We start from the raw sequence: 16297 nt of genomic DNA, 5'->3' as shown, positions 1-16297 counted from the left end.
TTTTATAAAAGAATAAAACAATAGTACAAACATTTCCTTCTCTCACAAATAAATAAAAATATTTTTTTCTCGCGTGATATATGTACGTTTTAAATTTTTGAAGTACAAAATTATAATAAACTATTTTAAAAAACGACAAAGCATTTTTTTCTTTTTCAATTGGTTATGATTGTACTTCGTTATTTTTCCCCCTCATTACTCTATTCCATCATGGTTTTTTTCTTTTCAATCTATATCGAGAAGAAATCTATATATTTATTATTGTAAATCTGTGAAAAAAATTTTAACTTATTATTACTATTACCATGTGAACTGTGATAAAGCTTCAGAAATCGTAGAATATATCATGAAAATACAAAATGCCTGCAAAGATTCTCAATAATTTTTTCCTGATCCAACAGATTGACTAACTGCTTTCTTATTCTTTCAATCTCCCTCTCAATGCTTACTACAATTAACTGGCCCGAGCTCCACCATATCCTCCCTCTCATTTCTCAATATACCCAGAGCCGTGAAGTTTATTATGATTATCAAAGAATAAGATTGCAAGTTTGCAATATCTTTTGGCTAATAACAGCTAAAGAATGTGGCACTTAAACTAGACAAATTTATTTTGAAAACATCTCTTCTAAAGCACACCAACTTCCTGAAACTCCAAGAACAAGACCCACAACCATTATACTCACATCGGAACACCATGTTCCCCAAGCCATCTCATCTCTGAAAACCACCAGGTGAAACAGAGAAGGCAAAATAAAACCCAATGCACAGCAAACTCCACTACCCACCAAGCACAAGAAATCAACAAAATTAGGAACCAAAATGGCCACCAAACTCACCAACAAAACAGATAACCATCTAATCCAAAGGCAATATCTTCCACCCCAAAATCTTTTTTCCATTATTTCATAAACTGAGTTCATCATTACAAGTAAGGTAAAGAAGAGATTCACACAGAGACCAAATTTCACCAAAGTGGTCACCAATCCGGCTCCCATGTTTGCTGTGATCATTTCTTCTGTCTATTCACCAAAAGCAAAGTAACCGAGAGCTCCAAAACTTCCATATATCAAGCATATAGAAGCCATAGTAAAAGCAACAACTTTCCCAAATTTTCATTTGTCTCTCATTTTTTATTCCAGAGGGAGAACCATACCAATCCCTTCAAAGCAATAAAATGCCACTCCTAATAAGCAATAACGACGTGATGTTGCTGTTCTTCAATAAGTCAATAGAATCGAGCCTCCAGCAAGTGTGGATCAAGAGCATCACGCAGTGGTAGGTGATAGATGCAACGGCAAAGACCATGAGGAGGCCGAGAACCCAACCGGTGCACTTGAAAGTGTAGGGAAGGCTGAGGACTCTGGCCCCGATGATGGCGATGAAGACGTTGGCGAAGGTATTGTCTTGGGAAGAGAGAGATCTGCTGCTGGGGTCTCCCTCGCCGAGGAGCGGGGTTTATTCCCCAGGAGGTAGAGGGACTTTGAGAGTGTTAGAGGAAGAGTTGGGATTGTTTTTACAAAATCCCATGGTTTGAAATAATTCCCAGAACGAAGGCAAAACAAGATCAAGACCGTAAAGAAAACAAAAATGGCCTCCTCTACATTGCTTCATCAAATCAAATTTTCATCTTTCTCTAAATCCAAATTAATTCACAAAACAAAATAATTTAAATAATAGCTAACAGAATTAATTACAAAAATAGAAGCAAGGATTCTTGTGAAAGATCAAATTCCAGAGGCCAGAGGGTACCCATCGAATTTAAGCCAAACACCAGAAAGGTATGAAATAAAATATGAATTTCATCAGATTTCCCATCAAATTGCAGAGTGCACTCATTGGGATTCTTGGGAAAGATCGAATTGTAGAGGGTACCCATCGATTTTCATCAGATTTCCACCGAAATCAATCCAATTTCCACAAGTTTCCCGACATTTCCACTGACTTATTCCGACAACGGTGAAATCTCAAGACACTGGCGATGTTTCCACGACACGGCCTTCATTTTGTTTCATCCGGATAAAAGTAGCCTTCATTTTGTTTCTTTCTTTTCTTTCCTTTTTTTTTTTTTTTCCTCTCTACTTTTCCCATTTCCCCTTCAAAACGCAGCCTAGGATTTTTTTTTTCCCCCCCTAAACTTTCCCTTTCCGTTTCCGAAAACACCATCACCATTACCACTTACACCAAAATTCTCCTACCAAAATTGTATTGCCTATTTTTCTAAAAAAAAAAAACAATTCTTATGATGAAGGGGCCAATAAAGGGAGAAGAAGGAGTCTTCAACTTCAAAGGAACAAAGTAAGAAAACTCTCACCCCTGCTTTTGCATTTGTGCCTAACACTGGGCGACTAAACGAGGCTGTGTCTGAGTTTGGTAGGTGCAAACGAAGAAGAAGAAGAAGCGGAGGTTCGAGGAGGAGATGGCATCAAGTGCGTTAGGAAAAGGAAGTAGGGTTTTAATGGTGGCAGCGAAGGCAGCCTCAACTTCTACAGCAGCAAAGGCTCCCCCACGCTACTGGGTGTCACGATGATGGTGCCCATCTCTCCAGTGCATAGCAACTTCCTCGAAACTTCTGAAGCTTCTCATAGCCACGCCGTCAAGAAAGTCTGGGAGTACGTTAAGCTCCACAACCTCTAGGTCTCTCTCTCTCTTTCCTCGTATTTGTTTCTTTCTCCTGGACTCCTAAGAGTTAATTTTATTAAAAAAATCTAATTTTTCCAACTGAAGGTTTTCGGTTGGTTTTTGTGGCATAAATTTGAAGACAGAATCTTTCAAATATGCTACTATTTTCATTCTTGAACTTTGAGAAGGCTTTTTTCCCCCTTCCTTTTTTCTTTCGTTTTTTCTTTTCAAGTTGGGCTGCTGTTCATATTACCATTTGAGATCATTTCTACCCATGCCCTATCTGTAGTTGAGTTTATAATATTATATGATTACATTCAAATTAGCTCTGTGATTTTTATTAACATAAAATTTTATGAGGAACCTAGCTGTATTTGTAACGACACAAGAGCAGAAGATTTTAGCTTTATAAGGAACCGCATGCAAGCGGATCAGCAGTACTAGGTGTTACCTCTAAGCACCACTCTTTTACGTTGCTACTCACGAATCTTTGAACCAATGCAACTCTCTATTTCAACTGAATAGTCAAAGGCCCAATTTTTAGATTGAATCATTCACTGTTGATTTCAAGAGGAAAAGAAATGAAAGAAGCAGACCAGCATATCGGAGAAAAATGTAAAAGGAAAAGGTAGATAGTTGATGGTGTGGTGATGATTTCATGGCTTTGAATTTATAGGTAAAAAGTTTTACCAAGCGTTTTTATTTCTTTCCTTTTTTTTTTTTTGGGGTAATTTCTTAGCTTTTAAACTTGCTAATTCTAGTGAGAAGGATAATATCAAAATGATGGGCTTCTAAGAAATTCTCAAAAGTATCTACACTAGATGATAGTTTTGTAACCCAAAAAAATAAAAAATAAAAAAAAGACAGCTCTGAAAAAGGAGTTTCTTTTTCTGTTCTTTTTAACATTTTCATAAAGATGATTTTTCTTTTTAAGTATCTTAAGGCTATAAGTAGAGTCTAAAACAAAGAATTTTTATTTTTTTTTATTAAGATCGTCAATCAATTTAATTAGTTGGGAATGATTTGTAACAACATTTGATAATAAAAGAGAGAGAGCAGGAAAAAAAAAAGGGAGCTTGCCTTTTTAATTAATATAATTAAATAAATATTAATTTTGTGGTTTCTATTAATGTATCCCAAATAACTTAAAGAGTAATTTTCTTTTTCTCGATAGAGGTCAAATGGGGATATGTTCTGGGAATCTTTGGAAGCATTGATTCTTTAGGTAACGTTAATGCTAGTGGCATAGAGGTATATTGCAATTATAGAGAAAACTTTTTTATAAGATGTAGTAGAGAATTGCTTGGCTATGCAGAGGTATATATTGCTGTTAAACTCACCAATAATAACAAAGAATCAACTTTTTTTGTGTAATATGAATTGTTTGTTTATTTATTTTTCTTCCTTTATTTATTGTTCTAACTAGATTACTGTAATTTACTGACAGTTATTTATTCCATTGAACAAACAAAACACGTATGGCTTCTAGGGCACGTGGACATGAAATAGCATTATACGACTATATATGACTCCAATAAGGCTAGCAACCGAAACAGGGCAGATATGTATCTTAAAAAATTATGTGTTATGTTGCCTTATTCATAGCAGTCTGCATGCTTCTATGATGAGCGGACGGATCTTGTAGAGTTTGTTGATAAGTATACCTGTGCATTGGCACAAAATTGCCCTCTACAAACTTATGGGTAAAGTCCCTTAACATTTAACATATTTGTTAAATAAATTTTAACTATTGAATATAGCTGTAATTATGTTATTGCTTTGTTGTAATAATTGTTTTGTTACAGTGGTGACTGTAGCATTTTTGTGCTCAAGTCTATGAAGTGCTAGATTACCATTGAGTTTCACATAAGATGACATAATGTTCTTCAGGAGAAAGTATGCTCATAAGGCTTATAACAAGGAACTAAGCATATGAGTTGGGTGGTTAATTCATGAACAACATAATATCATTTTTACTGCTTTGATTTTGTCACTTTCATAATGATTATAGATGCATCTTTTTTTTTATATTAGCCTTTTAAATGTAAAGATAATGATGGATTTTGATATTCATTTAACAAAGATAATGATATGTTTTAATGTAAAGATAAGTAATATACCTTTTAGAAAATGTGGCATGATTATTAAAATTCCATTTTGCACAAACCCTTTAGATCCAGCACAATTCAAGCTTCAGGAAAATTTTTCACTTGTCGGAAAAAATTTCCTCCAAGCAGAAACATTTTTCTCCGGTTGGAAAACAATTTCCTCCCATCAGAAAATGTCTGAAAATATTTACTCCTGTCGGAAACTAATTTTTTTCCAGTTGGAGAATCAATTTCCAGTAGATGAATAAATTAATATTGGGGTAAAAAAAAAAAAATGAGAGTGGAGACAAAATATGTTACGAACTTAATGAATGGAAGTCCAATGGATCTATTACCTATAAAATCTTTAAGTCTCATACATTGGTATACGTATTACTGACATTTCTTGAAAATAGGGTATGACATAATATATATATATATATATATATTAAATTCAATTATATATATCTTAATGATAAATAATATATATGATGAGATGGATTTAACAAATAATGTATTGACTTTTAAAATCAATAACCAATTAAAAAAATGATACATTTTTGTTTTTCTTTTCAAAATCATTTGGACATTTCAAAAATCTTTTGTAAACTAAAGAATCAAAATCATTTCCAGAATGTCTCTTTTCATTTAGGATTAAATTCTTGAAATAAAATTGCTAAATACGTACTACACCATTATCACAACATAAAAAAAAGCATTACCATCGAGTAGAAAATATATCCATGATACAAAATAATTATCAAAAGATATTAAACCATAACACTAATTTAAAACTTCCTAATTCAAAGCATAAGCCAATGGATTCATACATCTCTTCCTATAATATCCAACATCACCACATCAGCTACATCTATGTCCAATAACATCTTCACTTTAAGATGGTATGCGTTGCATCCCCGACCTATTGGCTCACCTACGCATCCAATTCGGTGGAAGAACAATACGACTTGGCACATCATCCAGAGCATGTCACTATTTTTCATCTAAAAAAGAGTAAATGGACTCAGCATAAGTTGCACGATATGTATCCGCAGTATAATAATGAGAACACATGCCATAAGGAGTAATTTTGTGTTATCTACAAACAGCAATACAATGATCACAAGGATATTGATAAAGATCAAAAACTTTGCATGAGCATGTTTTTTATTGGAGATTAACTATGCCCTTCAAACTCCCACCTTCCACAAAAAACTCATACATATTAACGGCTTTCACATGCAGCTCGACAGACTCCAATTGTGAAGTTTGAGTTGCTCTTCCATATGGATAGTCATAGGCTTCGTCAATTTTGCACCAACAGTATGTCTTTCATAAAATCACATTTGCAGCAAATCTTGTATGTGCTCAATCAATGCTACTATTGGCATCTATCTAGCATCTAGTAAAATGCCATTTAAGCTTTCTGTAATATTGGTAATCATGATAGTGTACCTTTTACATGGAAAAAGAGAACGTGCCCACCTTGTAGGGTCAGATGCTCAAATGTATTGGAAAGCCCTACTATATTTTACCCCAATTTCCACCATATAAAACTCAATATCTTCAACAAAATATGCCTTAGCTGCGAGCATGAAACATTGTATTATTGTATCATCATCTTTTACATGTCCATTTGCTTTAATATTTCGGCTTATGTGGTATGTGCATAGCCCACGGTATGCATTGGCAAAAACTGTGTATTGCCTTTTCAATAGCTAGGTGTCTATCACTCATAAACACCAAATCCAGAAAATCTCCAATAGCACCGTTGAGGTTTTGGAAAAACCATGTATATGCTTGCTCGTTCTCTCCATCTCCAATGCCGAAAGCTAAATGATATATTTGCTTATTGTCATCCATGCCTATTGCAATATACATGTATCCTTTGTAATTCCCTTTCAAAGTAGTCGCATCAACAACCAATACAGTCTTATGTGGGATATAAATCCCCTAATGCATGCTTCAATTGCCATAAAGAAATATACAAAATGGTTATTATCGTCTGTTTTGATACATGTAAGAGTCTCAGGGTTCTTTGATACTAACTCATAACAATAGGCAGGCAACTTAGCAAAATTCTCCTTTGGAGATCCCCTAACATTGTTAAGTGCATATAATTTACCTCTCCATGCTTTGTTGTAGCTTATATTCACCCCATATTTTTGCAGTAAATCATGTTGAATTTCTTTCGGTTTGTAAACACATGCAATCCCTTCATATTTAGATTTGCTATATTGCTCGATAACTCGACTACTCGCCTGTAATGTTCTTGATGCACGATATTTAACGAACAATTGTGCATATTATCAAAAATTCTCACAACACACGATCTCATACAATTGTGTAGTTGACTGTGCCACCTTAAACTCTTTATTTTCACTCATGTAATAAATACTCAGTCTATTCTATAAGTCACGTTTGTTGTAAAATATCTGCCCCACTACAATGCACTCACAGCCAGTGAATTTTGATGAAAATATGGTAATAGAACCACTTTTGTTGCTCGATGATAAGTGGTCACTTGTAGCATGATGAATCCTAACATCATCAACTCCTACATTGTTCATTTCAGGATGCATATCATTATTACTGTCGGGCAATTCATATTCAAAATCTACATCATTATGATCAACATCATCCAACTAAATACTAATATCATCCCCTGCTACATTGTAATTCTCATAATAATTAATATTATGAACTCCTCATACTCCTTGGTTAGGAAACCGTTCAGCAAAGTCACCTCCAACATCAACTCCTTCATGGATGTTAAATGATGTCTAGGATCCACAGACTTCAACTTGATCTCTAAACTGAGTTTCATGAACTATAATGTCATAACATGTAGCCTTAATAGGTTCAGAATCGGAAACTTGTGGTAAACAAACACCAAGTAGAGGATGAGCAAAAGAATAATGATTACTCCCACTATCCGAAGCAAAGGCTGCTTGATGAACATTTCTAGATACATGTTCAGCTTTCGAAATTACCTCAACGTATAATAGAGGTCGACATCCCTATCATTGCATATTTCTGTAGGATCCAACTTTTCTGCACATCGTCCATATATCCAGTTTAGCGTTAGCAAATATTCATTTCGATCTATCTCAATAAAATTGAAAATCTCATCCTCTAACTCTGATTCGGAAACCATTATATTTTTACCATTTTGATACTGCCAATGACCACCATCATTTTGTACCAATATTCCATTGTATAAAATCACAATTACAATATCATCATCTTCCATTTTACTACAAAATTAAATGAATGACGTTAAATTAAATTAATAAATATATAAAAATATGAATAATACCAAACAAACATATTAACTGTCTCAAAAAAATCAATTTTGTTTTTTTTTTTGGCTAAATATAACATTTTTATACTGATGGAAAATTAGTGGAAAACTAGCAAAAAACTAGCAAAAACTAACAACGTAACGAAAAATGGCAGAAGTTCATATTTTTTGCCAATTTTCCTCCATTCTACTGGTTTTCGGGATTTTTTAGTTCTACACAATTTTTCCCCCATTTTCACAACATATGTCACCTAAGTATCTTTAAACTCAAACATAACAACTCATAAACTAATTTATTAAATAACCATATTAAAAAAAATTTCAAAAATATAAAAGTGAAAGAATACAGGAATAAGAGAGTAGTTAGACAATTTCACATCATTTAGCACCAATGTTTCATCTAATAAGGGAAAAAAAATTTTACCTGAGTTTAGCTTCAAAAGTGAGAAAATACAAGAAAAAGATAGTGAGAGCAAATGAGATGCCAAGGAGGACAAGCTCACTAGTGAGAATGTTTTTTTCTTTTAGGTGAACGGGTTATTTAAGAAAGGAGGAAAAAGAAAAGGGTAAGAGAAAAGCTGTTTGTAATTTTCAATTTAGCCAAGGGCATTTCTGTCCACAGCTAGCTAGATTTTTAAAAAAAAAATTGCTATTTTTCAAGTATCGATTTGTTGGGTTGCTATATTTCCCAAAAAGCCCATGTTCTCAGATGTTTCAAATTTTCAAACTCCTTAGCATGTCATGTTTTCTTCGCAGATGTCCTTAAGTCATGTTTGCTTCTCAGACATCCTTGACAGTACCACTTTTGGACATCCATAGGCACATTCTCTGATCAGGATTGAGATTTATGATTAGAATAGATACTACTAACACAACTGCAAACGAATAACGATTACCAAATTATTTAAAGGCAAAAAAAATATATATCAATTAGAAAATGAAAAAGAATAATCAAAACCTAATATATCTCCAAATAAATGATGAAGAATAACATAATATAGATGAAAAGCATTTAAATTTATAAATACAAAGACAGAAGCATCAAATATTTATAAATAAATAATATAAATATAATTAGCTACAAACAATTATTTATAAATAAATAATGTATATATATAATTACCAAACCTGATAATATGCCATGTTATGTCGTGTTTGTATCAAATTTTTTTACCCAAACCCAACCCGTTAAGCCTTTTGTAGAAATATACAAACCCAAACTTGTTCATTAAAATATCATGTAATCATAATTGAATAATTCAATTCATTAATATGTTAAACTTAATTACAAAATCATTTTTAAGAAAATGAAAGCTATGACAAAAATATTTAAATGAATACAGTCAATAAAAAATTATACTTAGTTAAATAGTTCATATTACACAAAATAAAAAATAAAAAATTAATTATAATTACAAAATTAAATATTAAATAGATAATACAAATTAAATAAATAATAATAACAACAATAAATTCAATGCATATACTAAATTGTTAGTACTTGTTCAAAGAAAAAGAAATTACCTATATCATTTTACAAATTGAAAGAACAATAAAAAACTAAAACAAAATCCTAATATTTTTTTATTTTTTAAAAAAGATTAAAAAAAAAACACAAAACACACACATATAATACTTGTATCATTTTTCTGTTCCTGTGGGGATAATTTAATGATAATTTTCATACTCCTTCATATATGAAGTACAAGTTTCAAATCACCCGGCGATAAAAAATAAATAAAAAAAAATAGGAAAAAAAAAGCAAAAAAGAACTGTATCATTTTACAAATTAAAGTACAATAATAAAAATGTAAAACAACATTGTTATCTTCTTTATAAAGGGGTGATATTGTAACACTCTAATCCAAAAAAAAATACTCTAAATTTAAATTTTTGACCAAGGTCAATCAGAATTGATCAAGCGGATCCTATAATTTACTTTGTACTGTGAGAGGAATTTCTTATTAACTAAAGTATAATGGCAAAGTACTCATTGAAACAAGTTCATAAACTAGGTGCGGTCCAGACTAATGGGCAAGCCTAGCCTCCGTTTGACTTTTTATTTGTGTAGATTTCGATTTTAACTTATATACCAGATGATAGTGCTCATCGATACGAGTCCATATACTGGTAGCACGCTTAATTTGAACCTACAGTTGAAAAGTTACAGGTTTATAAAATCGTGCCTATCTTTTCCAGGACTAACTTTATCGGGTAGAGGGATATTTAAAGAGATTTCTTAAATAATCTATTATCACCAATTGGAAGGTGCCATATGTCGCTATCAAAGAGGGCCACATGTCACCACTATTTTTCCTTTTTTTTTCTTTTTCCTCTCTCTCTCCCCCCCCCCCCCCCCCAACCCCCTTCTTTGACCAGTTTCCACCGTCCCGGCGACCATGGCTACATGCATCGGCTATCAGAGAAGCCCACGATAGAGTTAGCACTCAAATTCCTGGCCAACTGCCGCTAGACATGTTCAGATTGGGTCGGTTAAGGAAATGGTGGTGACTCCTTTTTTTAAGGCAATTATGTCGTTCTCCGACAGGCCCAACCCATTTACATACCCTATCCCCCTTATTTTGGACTCCTTGATCTAAAATATTACCTCCATTTGTTCGAATTTCAAATTGTTTAAGAGATACACTGATTGAAATTTGGCCAAGCGTTCCCGGCGTTTTCTAACAACCAATGGCGAGATTGGGGTGTTTGAGCTTAGTATCTTTGATCCTAATCTTATAAGCTTTCATGTAATAAATAATTTGCTAATTATGGTTGTGTATTTAATATTTCACCATTTTTTAGCTAAATTAGAAATCGCTGTAAAAATTAGACTGTATTGGAAGTCGTCCCAAAAAAATTGTCACATGTAGATTGACATTGGGTAATAAAACTAATCGAATACTTAATTTTATAAAAACTGGCTATAATTACGGAAGCCTCGAATTTCAGGTGATAGGTTGATTGGGGATTATTGTGTAGACAACTCCTTTAGAGTCCAAAATTGGAAACCCAAGTTGGCAAGAGTGAGTTTTAAAATATTTAGAGTATTCCAGTATCGTCATAAAATATATGTGTTAATAGGGTAATATTTTTTGTGTATGATAGGAATCGATGGGACTTGTGGTGAATTTTGCGGTAAAGAAAGGATGGACAATATCATTAGAACGAGTGGTCCATTTTCAAAATCTATTTTCAAACAAATATAATTATATATTTGTGCCGTTAAAAATTCCAAAATTTTTGTGTGTTTAAATTCAAAAAGATTATTATTTAATTTTATTGTGCCAATTTATGTAGATTTAAATATATTGTTCTATAGTATTGATTTTATGGTTTAAAGAAATTATGGTGTTAAATTTGTTATTGAATTTATTGTTAAATTTATTATGCATGATAAAATATATTTATGTATATATATTTATGTGTGAATTTCATGTGATTTGATAAAATATTTGCATAATTCAATTTTAAGAATTTAAGAAAAATGTTTGTATTAAATTATTATGCATAAAATATATTTATGTGTATAAAATTTTTTGTAAATAATAATTATTGGTAATAATTAATTTTAATAAGATCTGATGGATTTTAAGAATCCGATTTGGGAAATTGAGGAACTTATGCATTTAGATGTAAATGTTGAATTGAGAATGAATTAATATTGTGTTTATTTGCTTAATTAATTATGTAATTAATTTATATATTTATTCGTTTATAAAATAATTAAATTACTGTTTTAAAAGTATAATTACGAGGAGTTGTCACATTTGGTAACTATATATATAGATTTTATTTTATATGTGGCTAGTAATATGTAGAAACACTATATAGTATTTGTGTTCTGTATTGTATTTGTGTTTAGCGTGCATGTATGTCTGCCTATTCTGTGGGAGCTATGAGTCTAAAGGTTAGCAAGTATTTTACACAGTAAGCATCAGTCACCATCCCCCCGGCCTTAGGATAGCTGGTTACTATATTATGGATTAGTACAAACGTTATATATATCGTCGTCTTTTGTGAGCTGTGATGAGAGAAGATAGGCAGGTTTTTTGCAATGGTAGCATCAATCACCCTCCCCTCGGTCGAAGAGCAACTTGTTTAGTCATGGCAAGTTATTAGCAATCGGCGTCTCAGGTCGCCAAGATAACCGATTATATGTTTTTCTCTTTAATCTCCCCGTCATAGTAGTGCTTAGGATGCCAAGTATTATCTAATACCATTGGTATATTGTATAGTACATCAAGTGTCCCTTCTATATGTACGTATATATATCATGTTATGTCCGTGTGTACCACACCATGGGGAGCGACTATCCGATTCGTCTCATGAATAGCTTAGATTCGCATCTCTATTGCCTATGAGACCAATGGGTCAAACGGTCACTATAAGCAACCACCCCTAATTGTATCAATAGCACTGTATTTGCAACAACTGATATCATGGGACTGCGCATTAACATGCTATATGGTACATTAAACGTATCTCCGCTACGAGTGTATGGGTTACATCGTATATTTATAAATTTTAAAATTTTATTTTATTTTAAAACGTATCTATTTATGATTATGAATTTCTATTATTATCATTATTTGTTGTTATAATTATTATTATCATTATTATTATTATTGTTATTATTTGTTGTTGTTATTCTTATTATTATTTATCATTGTTAGTATTACTAATTGTTATTGTATTTATTATTATTATTTATTATTATTATTATTATTATTATTATTATTATTATTACTGTTGTTGTTGTTATAATTATTATCATTACTATTATTGTTATTATCATTGTTATTATTATTATTGTCATTATTATTTTTGTTATTTATTATTATTATTATTGTTATTGTAATCTTCAAGCATGTATGGTAGCCATCAGACAAATATTATAGCCTTTGGACTCGATATCGTAACCTTTGAGCATGTATAATAGTCTTCAGGCAGATTATCTAGATTCTCGAGAGGTTGTATTGCTCCTATTATTGTTATTATTACTATTATTTTTATTATCATTGTTTTTATTATCTTCTATCTATATTTATGGGTTTGATACATTTATGAGTGATCTAATGACGTATAATTTTAATGAGTGTCGTGGATAGACATGAATCATAAAGATATTTATGTTTTATTAAATTATTTTTAGTATCTATATTACTATGTTATTGTTATTGAAGTGCTGCCTCTGGGGAAAATCCTGTAGCAAGATTGGAAGAATAAGATGGTGCCTAATTAGAGTATGTATTCTATTCAGAAAATTTTAGTGTATATACTTTTAAGAGAGATGTTGCCAGATTTCTATAGGATAGTCTGATAGGATTTCTTCATTCGGAACTTATCTTGAGTTCCAAAAATGAATCGGGGTGGGTCTTGACAAATATCATATATATCTCCTCTATTTTACTCCTATTTCAAAAATTATCTGTTTGAAACAATTCAAAAACACCCCTTACGCAATTAATGTCCATCCAAAAATTTTTTTCCTTTTTTATGTGGCATCATGAAATGATTTAAGTACCCTTGCAATTGAAAAAATAACTTTATAATTACTTTAATATTATTGATACGAACCTAGGACGACTTGCTCCTAAACCCGTATTATATTAGCCCGGATCTTTAATTAAGTTCAAGTTCTAATGGAATGGACCTCAACCCCTAACCAACCTGTGGTTAGAAACCTTGGTATAATGTAGACGCCACAATAGGGGATGGAAAACCTATTGATAAGTCAAGCTAAAACAACCAATTCTCTAATGGTGTTTTAGGTGTTCTCAAAGAACAAAGAGATAATTAATCTCACAAATATTTTCTTAATCAAATCAAAGTTTTTTTCACATTGAAAAATAAGCCTTTAAATAGGCTTTGAAAGAAACAAAGTAAACCCTAAAAACCCTAGGTAAAACAGGCCACACAATAAAGAGTTCTATGGTGGCCGAAATTCTCACTCCTTTCCTAATCTAATTTGGATTAATTAATTCCTTTATTTTGAATTAGGAATTAATTAATTTACAATGAAAATAATAAAATAATAACTTTCCTAAACTTATTTTTCCAGAAAATAAATAAATAAAAACTAAAAAGTAATGGTAATTTCCTAAAACAAAAAGTAGAATCAAATTAGGAAACTATAATACTAGCTTTTTGACTAAGTTGACTTTGACCAATCTTTGACCAAATTGAGCTCCAAATCAGCTTCTAGATGCTTTTTAGGATGCCAAATAAACTGAATATGAAGGCCCACACGTCGCCCATGCTTGGAAAAATAAGAAAAGGCTAATACAGTAAAATACAGTAAAGCCAGCAAGCAATACAGCAAATTCGGCCAAATTGTTGAAGCTGTCCATACAAGCCCTTTTTGATTGCATTTGAGGCTGCTTTAACTTGATTGCATGACCTCTTAGGCATATGTATTGAACCCATAAAGCATTGGAACCATTTCATGCTTCTCAGACTCCAAAAATGTACCAAAACCGTCACCCGGGTCCATATCGACTTCCACCACTTGGATGCTTCGAATAGGCTTTGTATCTTCAAGTATGGACAAGCTCTGTTGAGATTGATTACCCTCTGTATAAATACTCCCAGGTTTCCCTTAAATCTCTTAATTTGAGCTCTTTTGATTGGCCTAGTCTTCATCCGTGTCGAGTCAGCACCCCAGTGGGTTATCGGTTGAGCGGCCTCGGGCGAAATCACATCAATTATATATATACAATTATATTTATTACATTATTGTTCTCACATTTTGTTACAAAAATTTGCTTCAATTTTTTTCTTTTGTTTTATTATGTACATAGATATATTTAGATATATAAAATTTGGCAAGTAGCTACATATATCAATTTATTGTGTTATTTTATCATAAAAAAACAATTTTATTACTTTACCACAAAAAATTTTAAAAAAATTGATTAAATATTTTAGATAAATATATATTTTTTTGTTTCCATTATATTTATTTATAAATTTTAAATTTGATTTATAAATTTTTTTAAAACTATATTTCTATATTAACCAAAAAAAACTATTTTTTTCTATTGACTTATAACTAAAATGTATTATATACAAAATATAGAAAGAAAAAAAAATTGCATAAAAAAAGATGAAGATGAGCCTTGTGTTGTTTCTTCTTCTTCGCATTACCACCCAACAGGGATATCATGGATTAAAGACCTCACGGTTTGAAGTCGAAAAAGTCAAAAAAAAAAAAAAAAAAAAAAAAGGCAAATAATATATCAATGCGCACATGGAAAAGCCAAAAAAAATCGTGCTCCAAGTCCAGATGGAAAATCAAAATGAACTGTGATTGATGAATAATAGACTTATATGAAAAAGAAAAAAAAAATCCCAGCAAAATATAAATAAAAGAAAGAAAAAAACAAATAGAATTTGAAACCAAAAATAAGGAATTGAAACCCATAAATAAAAATCTATTCCACATGAATTCTTTCTTTTTCTTTTTTTTATTTCGCAATCGCCTAGATCTATAAAATCAAGAAATCTTTTTTCTTTTCTTTTCTTTTCTTTTTTTTTTTTTTTCCCCCCTTGCTTCTTCAATCTACTTAGATTTGCTAATCACAAGGAGAAGAAGAAATTTATCATGGAAAGCAAGAAGAGGAAGAAAGCTTTTATTTTATTTTTTTCTCCTTTTCTTTTATTGTTAGTATTATTAATTTTTTTATTGTTGCTTCATTTGCAAATGAATTAGAAGGAGGAAAAAAAGAATAAGAAGAGCAACATGTTGCATGATGTACATCTGTATGATATCCGTATTATATCTTTATATTAACTTCCTTATTGAAACCGGAATATGTGTATATAAATAAATAAATATATATATATATATATATATGGATATTCTATGGTGAGGACGGTCCGTATGAGGACCGCAGTATTAGTGATGGTTTTTCATAGTATTAACGACGGTTTTTTAGAAAATCATCACCAATACTATGAAAAACCGTCACTAATACTATGGTCCGCATGAAAACCGTCCGTACCATAGACGGACTGTATATATATATATATCTATATATGTGTTTCTCTTAAATTTTATTTTATTTTATTTTTTAAATTGTAGATTTATTTTCATTCATGGACATGGTTGTATCTTTTCACAATTAAAATATCTATAATTTTTTTATTAATTACTTATTTATAAATTTCAAATTATTTCAAATTTCAATACCAATTTTTTTGTTTTACTCTATAAAATATCTATGTGGAAGCCTTGCAATCACCATTGAAAAGAGAAATAAAGTGAGAGACATGACATGAG

General features: G+C 31.4%; 1 pseudogene; it reads right to left on the bottom strand.

Annotated features, from left to right (window-relative positions):
- Window positions 1–608: 608 nt before the first annotated feature.
- On the bottom strand, window positions 609–1879 carry LOC107421269 (amino acid transporter AVT3B-like; annotated as a pseudogene).
- Between the last annotated feature and the right edge of the window lie 14418 nt (window positions 1880–16297).

The sequence above is a fragment of the Ziziphus jujuba genome, chromosome 5, assembly GCF_031755915.1.
Source record: "Ziziphus jujuba cultivar Dongzao chromosome 5, ASM3175591v1".
Taxonomy (NCBI): domain Eukaryota; kingdom Viridiplantae; phylum Streptophyta; class Magnoliopsida; order Rosales; family Rhamnaceae; genus Ziziphus; species Ziziphus jujuba.
The sequence above is the reverse complement of the archived record's forward strand: the minus strand, read 5'-3'. Positions and strand labels throughout refer to the sequence as shown.